Source organism: Taudactylus pleione, unplaced genomic scaffold (genome assembly GCF_031769625.1).
Source record: "Taudactylus pleione unplaced genomic scaffold, aTauple2 ptg000122l, whole genome shotgun sequence".
Lineage (NCBI taxonomy): Eukaryota > Metazoa > Chordata > Amphibia > Anura > Myobatrachidae > Taudactylus > Taudactylus pleione.
The window spans coordinates 6,876,317-6,890,480 of NW_028284524.1; positions in this window are offsets into that span (position 1 = coordinate 6,876,317).

The following is a 14,164-nucleotide window of genomic DNA, read 5'->3' on the forward strand; positions in this document are numbered from 1 at the left end:
ATAATGCACCCAAAAAAGGACCATGGCTTCATGGGGAATGGCCAGGGAAGAGATAGGAGAGGTCAGGAGATGCTGGGGATGAAATAAGAGGAAGCTACAAGCAAGTATGATAATAAACAGAAATTTGACAGGCCCAAACAGCGCCCCCTGACCTGTGGTCCCCTGTGCGATGGCACCGGCCGCACTACCCTAGCTACGGCCCTGCTAGATAGCATGCAGTGACTATGGGCCTGATTCAGAGCCGCTCGTTAGCGGCAGTACGCTCGTTCACCGAACGAGCGAGAAGATGTTAATTCCTGCGCTCGCTCACAATTAGCTTAATTGCTCTTCACATGTTTGCCATCCGTTTTTTTTTTGTTTTTCAATAAACTTTATTGTTGTCCGTGTGTGTCATTTTACCCGCAGAATACGTACGGTTTCACCAATGGTTTACTTTATCAAAAAAACATGTTGTAACCAATTATTCTATTGTTTTCCTGTGTTTAGGATATTCCTATTTTCAAATTTCAATTTCTTTATTTAAATTAGCTTACGCATGTCACTGCATGAAGCCTATCATAACTCACATTAGATTTTGGAGCCTGTAGGACACATGACTCATACAATAACCAATACAATGGTTCCTGTTAATTTACAAAGTACATTAGCCAATCAAAAGTTTTCTCTGGCCTTTATTAAAACTGTTTGTTGTAAAAAAAATCATTGCCATCATGAGAGCCTCCGCATTTACCACACGGGAGCTGTTGGTCCTCACAGAGGTCATGGACCGGAGGATCACCAGCCAGCCTCCCCCCATCACCAACCGTGCCAAGCGATCAGCCTATGCGGAGGTTCGCCACCACCTGCGCTCCTTCGGCTCACGCCGTAATATAGGCCAATTAGAGCGCAGGTGGTCTGATCTGCGGTGCCGCACCCCCCGCTTGCTGGCATGTTTTCGGCAGCACATCGCTGCAAGTAAGTTTTTTTTTGGTTTGTCGGATTTGTTTTCTGCCCTATCTGCGTGTGCTTGTTTCCAGTATAGCCCTGTTTGTTTTTTGCGGCCCTATCTGCGTGTGCATGTTTGTTTTCAGTATCGCCCTGTTTGTTTGTTGCGGCCCTATCTGCGTGTGCATGTTTGTTTTCAGTCTAGCCCTGTTTTTTGTTTTTTGACATGTCTGTGTGTGCATGTTTGTTTTCAGTCTAGCCCTGTATTTTTTTTACACATGTCTGTGTGTGCACGTTTTCCTTTTTTAGAATGTTTGTTATTTTTTTGGTGTTGTAAATTTGGCTTCCACACCCCCCCTTCCTTAAAAAAAGAAAAAAATTTTTCCTTAATCATTTAGGGGCTGAACGCAGAATCCGGACTCGCCGCAGAGTTCGGCGCCGGGCTCGGCCCCTGCCGCTGACGACCAGTCCGAGCCCATCCCCAACCTTCCCCCAATTCCCCCTCCACCCCTGCCCAGCCAATAGCTGAGGCCCCTCCCTCTCCCAATTTGCCCCACCCCCAAAATTCACCCTCCCCTCCAACCCCCCCTCTCTTTTCTTCACCCTCCCCTCCACCATCCCCTAGATTTTCCGGCCCGTCAACAATTTCCGCCTTCTCCCCTCCCTCAACCCACCAGCACTGGCCCACCTCCGAGGAGGAGGAGGATGGAGGTCCTCCAAGACCATCCAGCCCAATGACCGGTATGTTTACCTTTCCTTTGTTGTAAAAATTCATTTTGAATTGGATATACAATGTCTTGGATATTTTCCACTGATACATATTACACATGTGAAAACACTCATTCTTGGGGTTTTGTGCTTTACCCTAACAAGGGTACTGTGTCCTTTTTGGGTTGCCGTTTTGTGTGTTCATTTATAATTTAGTATTGATACCATCTTAGCATTTGCCAGGACTTGTTTTTTTAACACCAAACTGGATCTTGTTTGCAACTAGATTTATTTGTTTAGTTTGTTTATTCAACTTATAATGTAAGGTGGCATTTCATTAAGGATCCCTTTTTTTTTTATACCAACAGCGGACCAGAGGCGGATGCATGGTATGCAGGAGGGCTTGGCCGCCTTGCGTGGCCACGTCATTTCCATGCTCGTGGTCCTCGACCGCATGGCGGTACTCCTTTGGAGCTGATTTTTTGTTTGTTTGTAATTTAGTTATGTTTTTTTGACAAAATAAAATAGCGTTGTATGTTAACGAGTCTCATTTCTTGACTGAAAATATTACATTGTTTAACCTTCCATAAGTCCACTATTTGGTCATGTTCTTTAAAGTAGGGTAAATTAGCTTGTACAAAGCGCTAGAAAGTATGTAAGCTGCCACATTAAACACCTTACCATACCAATAGGTTTGTGGCTAAACCAACAGTTTGTTGTTTTTCTTGTGGTGGGTAATGTAAATAGAAACTGAATCCTGCTTAGTCCTCTTTTTTAACAAACTACTGATTCACCCTAATACCTTTGTTGTTTTTTCTAAGCCACAAAGCATGTTCAAAGACTTAACAATTTCACACATTACAGGATTCGGCATTACGAAAGGTGGCATTTTTGGAGACAGGTTACACGTGCTTGTAATGTGTAAATAAACAGTCTTTTTAACAGAAAAGAAAACTTTAATACACAGCAAACACAAACAGAAAGTGAATTGTGACAAGCAATTCACACAGTGAAAACACACTACAAAAAACAACCTACACCAAACGCAAAAAAAACAAACAACACTCAAGAACTGTTGAAATAAGTAGCAGGCCAACATGAATCCACAAATGAGGCGATGAAATAATTTTTCAACAAGTTAGTTCCAATGTGGCCATATGTAGCCAATTTAGTGGATCAGGTAGTAGGCATCATTTTTACATGGTTTGAAAAGGAAGACAAGAATAAAAAATGAAAAACAAGATTAAAAAGGCACATTACAATCGTACATGTAGACATTGGGACAATTAAGTAAATGTTTGTCAATAATTACCTGAAAAATTGGGCCACCACATCATCGCGTATGGCCCCCCCACATACTGACCTCCGACCAACCATGGGGGGCCATCCTCAGGTAAGGCATCCTCTGGCTGCATTGGGACACCACTCCTTATGGCAATGTTGTGAAAGATCCCACACAGGACCACAATTTTCGAAACCATAGCCGGCAAATACATGAGTTCGCCACCAGAGCGGTGGAGGCATCTGAATCGGCCTTTTAAAAGGCCGATACAGCGCTCCACCACCTGCCTGGTGGCTGTAAGTGCGGAATTATACTCACTTTGTGGCCCTGGTGTGGGAGCCAAATAAGGAGTGAGCAGCCAGGGCGTGCAAGGGTAGCCACTGTCTCCTGTGAAAAAACAAAACAAACAATCAGGATCACTGTGTATCAAGCTTTGCATTGGTTACAACTAAAGGTCTCCACCTACCCAGAAGCCATGCATCACCAGCTTGTAGGTTGTTTAATTTATGCCAAATCCCTGATTGCCGGATGACGAATGAGTCATGTGCACTCCCGGGTAATTTTGCATTCAGGGACAGGATCTGGAGGGAGGCATCACATACCACCATTACATTAAGGGAGTGATAGTGCTTTTGGTTCCTAAAAATTGCCTCCAGCCGTGCTGGAGGCTGAAGTGGTATGTGAGTACCATCCACAACCCCTATGATGTGTGGGAAGCCAGCTATTTGGTAAAAATTGGCCTTCACCACACTAAGGGAACCCATATCCAATGGCATGTTAATAAAATGATGGAGGTGCTTGAAAAGGGCCTCCATCACTGCCCTCAGGATCCTTGAAAATGAGGATTGTGAGATTCCGGCCACTATTCCCACCGTGGTTTGAAAGGATCCTGAGGCACAGAAATGTAACACCGCCATTAATTGCGTAAGTGGTGGTATTGCTGTAGGACTGTCAATTTTCCGCTCAAGATCACTCTCTATTAATGAGAGAGTGTCTATGATGATTTTTGGAGGAAGACGGTATCGTCGTAAAACCTCATCATCGGGCATTCCAAAAAGGGTGACATGTGTTATAAATATCTTGGGCCTTGCACGCCTACGATGCCTACGCCTGGGACGAGATTGAGGTTGATCGGGTTCTGGAAGCATGGCCAAAACAATACGACCAACATCAACCTGAAATGGGAAGCCAGGTAGTTATTTTTTTTTTTAAATGTAAAGCCAAAAATATACTTATCTTAGGTTAAAAATCCAAAGATGCTTACATGCCGGGGTATTGTCATGAGTGCAACAACCTACATTTCCAAAATTGAAATTCCGGTTAGATTTTTTGTGGGCCATATTTGATTCTTTACCAAAAATAAAAATGCGTTAAAAGATAGGGGGGAGCACACATTATTTAGAAAATGAACCCTACATTGAGAGGCCAAAAAAGAATGGGCAAATTTATACCCAAACAAACATTATTGCGCTAAATAGTTTGCATTTTGCGAAGGAGAATAAGGAAAGATTATTGCGCTAAATAGTTCGCATTTTGCGAAGGAGAATAAGGAAACATTAGTGCGCTAAATAGTTCGCATTTTGCAAAGGAGAATAAGGAAACATTAGTGCGCTAAATAGTTCGAATTTTGCGAAGGAGAATCAGGAAACATTAGTGCGCTAAATAGTTCGCATTTTGACATTGAAAAACCAAGAAAAAATATTTGCCAATAACTGACGCTATATTTAGTATTAATACATGATAAAAATATAAATATAAATAAGACATTAATGTTCCAAATATATGCGAAGACCCACACATCAAATTCTTCAAATAATGTTAAATACAAACTTACCAAAAGTCGAACAATAAGTCACAGTCCAAAAACTTCTCTGGGGCCAAGCCAAAATAACTGAAAAAAAATATATAAAAATGAAGAAATTCGGTTTGTAGATCCCTTATTTTTTAAAGGACATGAAAAAAATACTTACTCCATAAAAAACCAACAAACAAAATATCCGCTAGAAAAAAAAACGAACGCAAAATAGCCGAAAAAAATAAAGCACCAACTCCACCTCCAAAAAAACGCCTCACAACCACTAATCCCACCAACAATCCACTACTACACACGATACCTCCAACAATCAACACCCGCCACCTCGACTCGAGTCGCCCATATCCATAAATAGTCTTTATATTCCCGCTCAAATTAAGGACGGATCATAGGAGCGCACAATCAATGATGCGTACCCAAAATAAGGACGCATGTATAAATACGTCACGGGAAAGCCAAAACGGTCTGGTGTAGTTCAAGTTGTTTTGATCAAAATGGCTACAGACCAGCAAAACGATGGCCAAGAGGCGCCCGGTAAGTACTTCTCTCTTTCTGATTAAAGGATTAATTAGACCCTGAATTTAGAGACAGTTGGACATGTAAATGATAATAATTTTTTGTATAAAAGGTGTGGAGGATGCCATGGAAGAGGCTGCTGGGCCGAGTATGCCAACCAAAGAAACCAAAAAAAAAAGGCAGCCACAATTCACAAGAAAGGAGATGGAGGTTTTGGTTCAAATGTGTGTTGACACCCTGCCACAGGCAGATCGGAATATGGGTTCAAGCCAGAAGTGGAAAATGTGGGAGGAGATAGCCAGTGCTGTCAATAGGGTGGGTGACTTTGAACGTCTAGCCCGGGATGTCAAACGCCGGTACGTAAAAACTACATTTTTAATATAAGTGGTTACAGGCCCAAATACTGCAGGAATAATGCTTTTTTTTTTACCCACAGATGGACCGATTATAAATATCGGCTGAAATAAAAACTGGCAGAGAGGGCTAGGCATGCAAGGGGGACAGGTGGGGGTCCCACCCCTGTGTCATTGGAGCTGAATGACTTGGAAGAGCTGGCACAGGGGTGTGTGCAGTATGAGGAGGTGTTTGGCGTGTCCAACATGGATACGGACATGCCAGACTTTGCGGCTCCTCATGTTGTCCTAGGTAAATGTTGTTATGTTACCAACTCTGAAATGTGTTTGTGACAATATGTAGATTGTAATGTTCCTCTTTTCTCATTTTTCACACAGAGACACAGGCGGATGAGTCTGCTCCAGAGGGGAGCCTTGGCCGCAGAATTTCTGCTGTCTCTGCAGGGGAGGAAGCAGTAGATCCGGCTGGGGACCCTGCAGAAGCCAGTCCAGGGCAATCCCCCTCGCAGGCAGTGGCCCTCCTCACGGATCTCAATTTTAAATCGGATCACCACACGGAGATTCTGCTGAGGATGGACGCCAGTCTGCTACGGGTGGCGGAGGCCATGGAGCAAAATGCTGCGGCCAACGTAACCATTGGTCAGGCCCTGGCAGAAAATACCAGGGCCAACATCCGAATTGCCAATGCCCTGGAGTAGCTCGTTCGCCAGCACATGGTGGAGCCGGCCTCCCTTCCTGCCGGAACATCAGGATCCTCCACCTCTGGCACAACAACAGCCATCCCTCCAAATGTGCCTAGCCCTCTGCCTAGTCCAAAGGCCACAACATCTGCCTCTGGAGAGGCCAGCCAAAGGACATCCCGGACCCGGTCAGGCTCCCACCCTACCCCAGCCAAACGGGGCAAAAAGCGATGACAGCACTGGCTAATTTTCCCACAATCCTTCTGTGCTTGACCCATATTCCTTAAGGGCCAAAACTTCCCTCTCCTTTCTTGTGAATTGTTTTTAATGTGTGTTATTTTATTTTGGCCAAATGCCACTCTTGTTTTTTATTTCATTATGTCATTTTTTGTGACGTTATCCAGACCTGCAAAATGGCAAATGGCCTGAAAAAACAAAAAATGTGTGTAAAAAAATAAAAACATTCTAAATCTTCACCATTGTATTGTGACATTATTCCCAAAATGGTTTTTAGGTAATCCCGGCCCCAAAAAAAATAAATAAAAAATAACGGGAAAAAAAATCTAAAGGGTTAAAAACCATTTTGGAGTTTAAAGGAACACTTTTCCATTTAAAAATGACTGTGAAATTTCCGGGAACATTAAAAATGGAGAAAAAACACAAACAGGATGACAATATTGTTGCAATAACATCAAAAAACAAAGATAAATTTTGTCCCAAAAAATGGTACGCTAATTGATTGTCTAATCCAGAAATTAGCAGCTGAGTATTTCACCTGCGTACGGTTTTGTGCTTCCAAAAAAAAACTAGTTGCTAAACACATTACAAGCAAGTTTGGTAATCAAAGTTGATTGCTTTTCTGGGTAAAAATGAAACATCGATGAAACATCGAGGAGGCACGGGGAGGGGGACGAGCCCATCGACATTGTGGTAGAGTATACCAGACCCCAAGCTGTGAAAGCAGTTTGAACGGAAAGTGGAGCAGACAGTGACGTATGACTCATTCCGATCACATTTGCCGTTCGCATGAGATAATTTAGGGATGCCCACAAAATGCCTCGACACGCCTGCGTTTTCCCATCTCCACCCCCGTCACCGTCCAAAAATGGCCTGTTCTGTCAATCACATTTGACATGTCACTTCCTGTTCGCTATTTGACGAACGACTTAAAAAAAGATCGCAATCAGCCGTACGCGCATGCGCTGTGTAACACCGGCGCATGCGTGGTTGCACAACATCGGAAGGCTACGAGCGTACTGCTGCTAACGAGCGGCTCTGAATGAGGGCCTATGTCATGAAATTGTTCTGTACTTAATTCATATATTTATAATAAAGGATCTGTCTGATCACCCAACATTCTGCATATTTCCACAACACCCTCCAATGTCACTTTTCTTTACCAACAAAAAGACCCAATCTCCCTAATGTCACATTATAATAGATAAATAACAGCAGTATACTGTATGTATTCATTTCTGTAGAATAACTATAATGTATGTTATTACCCCTCGATGTATCATTATAAAAGGCAGCCAACTTCAATACATGTAGTAATTTATGTACATAATATCTAAAAAGGAATATGCTCAGTTTTACCCATATTGTACATGTTACCAGCTGCGTGGTAGTATTAATGCCATTATTTGTATACAAAACAGCAAAACTTTTGATATTGGCGCTAACAATATTATACTGCAAATCTGTGTGTATCTAGCAAATAAAAGCATGGGGATTTTGTTCAACATGGTGGGTGCCAGGTTGATTGTGTAAAAAATAGATTGAATAATATAATCGTTTACAGTAGAACTAGTGAGCTACTTTTGGTTCTCCATATGCCAGCAAGCCTTACCCACATGCTGGCACTTGGAGAACCACAAGTACCAGCATGTGGGGCATTAAGTATCTCTAGTTCACCTGTAAAATAAATATAAAAATAAACACAGGACACGAACAGCAAAGGTTTATTATTTTATTTCACATGCACTCACTCATTTGCTCATTCACACATCCTACCTCCAATCTCTGTAGCCATTCACATCCTCTTGTCCATATAGCATCCACGACACCTGTAAAAAAAAAGAAAAAAAAATCCATACTCACCTACCCCTTGTTCCAGTCCTCTTCTGTCCATGTAGGCATCCAGCGTCTCTAAGGGCGGCACCTCGCAAGTGAGGGCTCAGCCGCAACATTTCCCATAGAAATGAACGGGCTGAGCGTCCATTGACCAATGAGCAATTCCCACCATTGACTTCAATCGAGGCAACCACCAGGGCTGTTTCTAGACGATCTGGCTTCCCCCCCACCCCACCCCTGCTACCCCCACAGGAATTTAGAAGATTAATAATGTTCTTGCGCATGCCAAAGTCGCAGGTTCCAAAATAGGGGGCGTGGCCTCATAGCAAGAGGCGTAGCCTTGCAGGAAATCTGGCCCTGCCTCCAGCCAGCCCCCAGTGTACCTCCAGCCAGTAATTATTATATAATAAACCTCACCTGGCTGCGGCTTTCATATAATCACACCAACTGAAGAAACTGATCCCTGAGCAGACTGTGGGCCTGATTCAGAGCCACTCGCTGTTGGCGAGCGCTCGCTCTGAATCAGGGTGGGTTTTTTTTTCTCCAGCCTGCTCGCAAAGCCGTGGGTGCAAAAATACAACCAGCAGATACCAATTGATATATAGTTGCTGACATTGCAGAATCAATTGAAGTTGTTTGATACAACCAGACACTAGCAAGAATGTCACTATCTGCTTAGCAGAACTGTGCTGAACCTTAACATTACACAGTGAATCACTGAACATCAGAGATGTATGGCATTGTAGGGGAGTATGAGGAGTTTTAATTGAGCTCTGATAAGAAAGGGGAGCCTGTGTACACCCTGGTAGAGAGGTGAAGGTAGAAGTGTCAGTACTGGGAGAGGTACTAAATGTTGGGTTTGAAGGAGAAGATGGAGTCAAGTATAATTCAAAGACAGTGGCCTTGCGGGATAGAAGTTGAGGTTATTGATGGATAGCAAAAGCAAAGGAGGTGAGGGGACTCTGGGAGGTGGGAAGATGATTGGCTGAATCCTAGAGATGTTACGTTTCTTGTGTATATCAGTAGTTTCATTGTCTCTGGATTGCTCCCTTCTCTCCCTCCTTTCTTTTTTATTGTATGCTATTATTACAGTTATTACTATTTGCTAGGTATGTCTGTCATTCATTAGTTTTTTTGTATAGTAGCCAATGTTATTTTTCAAAATATTAGTAAATAAATTCTAGTAAAAAAGTGTTAGGACATACAGGAGGAAATAAAGAGACAGCTAGAGGGTGAGGAGAGAGAAGGAAAGGTCAGGGGAGGAGAGGTAGAGCTGACTATCATCAGCATAGAGATTATATTAGAGACCAAAAGATTTAATAAGCTCACCTTAAGAAGAAGTGCAAAGGGAGAATAAATAGGGAACACATGAGCGGTATCCAATTAGCCCCGAACATTGTTCGGGCGCTAATTGACCCCCGCGATCACAAAAAAACAGGGATTTTTCGCCGATTATCCTCAATTTTCGCCATTGTTTTTTGTTTACCCTATCCTATTATTTCAGTCAAAATAATAGGATAGTTCTCCCGAAAACACATAGGTACCACGATAAGCTTGCGGACCTATGTGTTTTTGCCTTTCTTAGGTGAAAAAACGGCAATTATCGTGGATTCTTTTTCGGGACACATCACGTCCTGAAAAAAAAAACCTGATATGTGCCCGCATCAGGCCGACTTCGGGGCTAATTGGATAGCCCCGGGCGAGGTAATTAGCCACGGTAATTTACTTGATCCCCACTAAAGTGGTAGTGGAAGAATGGGAGAAATAAAGTCAGAGAGGCAGGAGGACAGCCAGTAGAGGGCAGTGTCATGCAAACCAAGGGATTGAAGGATTTGCAGGAGGAGACAGCAAACCACAGTTTCAAAAGCAGTGTAGAAGTCAAGAAGAATGTGCAGAGACTAGTTGCCCTTCGATTTGATAGCAGGAAGGGACCACGGGAGTGAAGGATTTGCAAGTGGAGATGTTGGTCCATGGTGTCAAAAGCAGCATAGAGATCAACTAAAATGAGCAGAGACTAGTTGCTTTTGGATTTGGTAGCAAGAAGGTAATTACAGACTTTAGGGAGGGCAGTTTATGTAAGGTGGAGAGAATAAAAGCCAGACTGAAGTACGTCAAACAGGGAGTGGAAGGAAAGAAAGGTGATAATGCCGTTGTAGACAATCCGCTCAAGAAGCTTGGAAGCAAAGGGAAGGAAAGTGATTTTTTAAGAAGGATATAGACAAGAGTATGCTTGAATGTGAGGAGACAGTGCTTGAGAAGAGATAAAGGTTGAAAATATGAGCAAGATGTGAACAGGCAAAAGGAGAGCAGGAGTGGATGAGGCAGGAGGGGATAGGATCAAGGGGGAGGTGAAAAGTGGGGAGGACTGGATAAGACTTCATCTCCATAAACTGGGGAAAAAGAAGTCAGAGCTGGCAGGATGTAGGAAGAATCTAGGGAGAGGATGATGGGAAAGAATAGGACAAGGAGGGCCTGATGGGAGATGATGTCCTGATGGATGGATTCAATTTTGAATGTGATGTGGGTTGGAAAGTCAAGGGCAACGAGTAGGTAAGGTAAGTATGTGGGGGCAGAGTAGATAGTTGAAGGTAGCATCGAGACAACGGAGGCTGGAAAACTAAGAGGAGATAAAGGTTTTGAAATTACACTGTTTGGAGATGGAAAGGACTGCAGGAGGAAGTCTCCAGTGGCGCGTGATATGCTAGGGTTGATGCATGGATCTGCGAAGGTGAGTACTGACAGCTGGAGCAACAAAGCCCAGAGCAGATGTAGGTTTTTATTGTAGAGGAATGGGGAATTGGCAAAGTTAGACATATCACAACAATGAGTAAAGACCAGATCAGGAGAGTGCCCAGTCATGTGTGAGGGCGTGGAGGTATCATTGAGAGAGACAAAATGAATATGTGAAATAAAGTAGTTTAGTAGAGGCAGAGGGGTCAGTGGGGCATCAATGGAGATATTTAAGTCACCAAAGGGAAGGTGGGTCAGAATAGAGAGAACCAGGAAGCAAAGATGTCAGGCAAATGTAGATAGAAACGGGGGGGGGGGGAGGGAAGGAAGGGGTAACAGATAACAATTCTGTGAAGGTGGACTGGGTGGAGAAGGTGAATAGTATGAACCTTAAAGGAAGAGAATGACAGGGAGGGTTGTGAGGCTATGGATTGGAAGGAACAGCCAGGGTCCCCCTGCAACACCACACTAACAATAGCAAATCCACAATAGAAATCATAGGAAAAAATACGTGCACATAGAATACCCTTAAAAACATTAAGATCTTTAAGACAAATACACTTACACTTTTTACAGGTTTGGTATGTTTTGCTGACATTCATAATGTCAACATGAGAATGTCGATGGCCATGTTGACTCTGTTGTGTCTCTGGTGAAGCAGTATGTGGTGGAGCAGCATCTCTCTCTGGTGGAGCAATACCATTGCTGGAACAGTATCTCTGGTGGACTAGTATCTCCAGTGGAGCTGTATCTGGTGGAGCAGTATTAGTGGTGGAGCAGTATCAGTGGTGGAGCAGTATCTCTGGTGGAGTAGTATCTCTGGTGGAGTACTATCAATGTTCATAATGACAAGCAGTTCCCGGGTTTTCTTTGTCAAAAAAAGTATGGAGCAGTGGGCCTGATTCAGACCCGCTCGTGAGCGCTGAGCGCTCGCAAACGGGTCGATGGTGCCCTAGTGCGCATGCGCACGACAGAGGGAGCTCCATCGAGCGCATGCGCGAGATCCAGATAGCGACAGCCAAGCTGTCACTTCGGGTCTCGCACCAAAGGGGGTGTGCTGTCGATGTTGAGTGACAGCACGCCCCCTTTGGTGGGCGTGCCGGGGGCGTGGCTGCCAGCTGGAGGCGTTCCCATGGGAATGCCTACATCTGGGTCCAGCCCCACTGACATCACTAGTGATGTCAGTGGGAGTGATTTTGGCTCTGATAGAGCCAAAATCACTCCAGGGCTTGCGGTCACCGAGACCCTACCGCAGGGTCTCATCGCAAACCCGATGGTCGTGATGGTCTTGACCATCGCGACAATCATCATGGACGCTCGCATAAGCTGTGGGTGGTAACCCACAGCTATGCGAGTGTCCAGGAGGACGCTCCAAAAAAAATAAAAATGCCCTGATTCAGAGCGGGCGCTCGTTCAGAGCGTCCGGCTCTGAATCAGGCCCAGCATCTCTTGTGGAGCACTATCTCTGTTGGAGCAGTATCTCTGGTGGAGCAGTATCTGTGGTGGAGCACTATCAATGTACATAATGACTAGCTATCGTCCATACGTGGCCGCGCATTGCTGGTCGTCGGTGAGTTTGTAAGGACCTAAAAATGAACGATTTAAACGATAATGATATCATTAAAATTGCTCATTTATATCGCTACGTGTGTACACACCTTTAGTCAATAAGGAGGACAGTGTTCCAAAATATTCTATACTATCTTTGTTTCTGTTGTTGTTGTTACCTACACTTTCCTTTTTATGCCATATGGGGAATAAATGAAAAATTGAGACACCAGAAGACCATTTAGGATCCTCAGCAGACTGCACTAAATGGCTGTATTTTATTGTAGCGATTATAACAGTGATCTACAGTTACCCAGCCACTTCCCACAAATAATAATATAAGCACCATCCTGTGCACCACACATTATAATAACAGCAGCACCTTGTGCTCCACTTTCAACATGTGATAATTTAATTGTACAAAACCCCCACAAACCTATAAGATTCTTCAAGAATCATTACTATATGTAGACAAAGCCGGGTACACACTATATGATCCTATGATCCATGGTACAATATATCGGTCCATTGCGTATCGGAACAATATATCATGCGGAATGTGCAGTGTGTACACCTGATCCGTTGTTCACGATGGTTGTTCATTGCATTGTCCCATCTGCTGTTCTGCACGGAAGATGGGATGATACAATGAACAACCCCATGCTGCTACATGCAGCATGTAACAATATATTGTGCGGTCATGCCTGGGATGGTGCAGTGTGTAAGGTGCATGTGATTTATCAGTACATCCCGTCATTCCTTCATTAGGTACACAGATCATATAGTGTGCACCCAGCTTAAGTCTGGACATCATTGATGTTTACTGCAGGCTGCCTGTCCCTATAAACCGGTTTATGTGCTCCCTTAAATTATTCACACTTACTTATTAGTGCATTTTGCTGAATGCCCATATACCGTATCTAAAAATGCATGCCTTTGTAATTTTCATGTATTCTATTTCTATTTCATTTCAACCTACAGTTAGGGAGGGGGGAGGGGGGAATCACACAAATTAAAAATATACCATTACCAATCCAAAAACCGCACTATTCACATACAATTCAAAACAGAGGAAGGCGCTGTCCCACAAGAGATCAGTTTTACATTTTCCAAGCGTATCCAAGCTGAATGTTTATGATAATGTAGTCTTTCAATTTGGTGGGATCTGGTGATAATGTAGTCCTTCAATATGGTGGGATCTGGTGATAATGTAGTCCTTCAATTTGGTGGGATCTGGTGATATCACCGAGGCATTATGCATGGATGACTCTGGCTTAAGAAATATTTGGCAGTTCAGCTTCTCAATTCATTAGGAACTAGTGACAATACTGAGGTATAAGGCATATTGTTGTTTTTTTGTTGATACTGTTGATGCTGAATAGAGTTTCACTGGCTACACTGTCTCAAACATTTGATCAAGTACTAATCCTTATTGTTTGCAGTGACAAATTGCATCTCATTACATTACATGTTAGTAAGTGTTAGTTAGACAATGCAGGGTCATTGTGTTTTGGTTACTAAGGACACTCCTCATTCT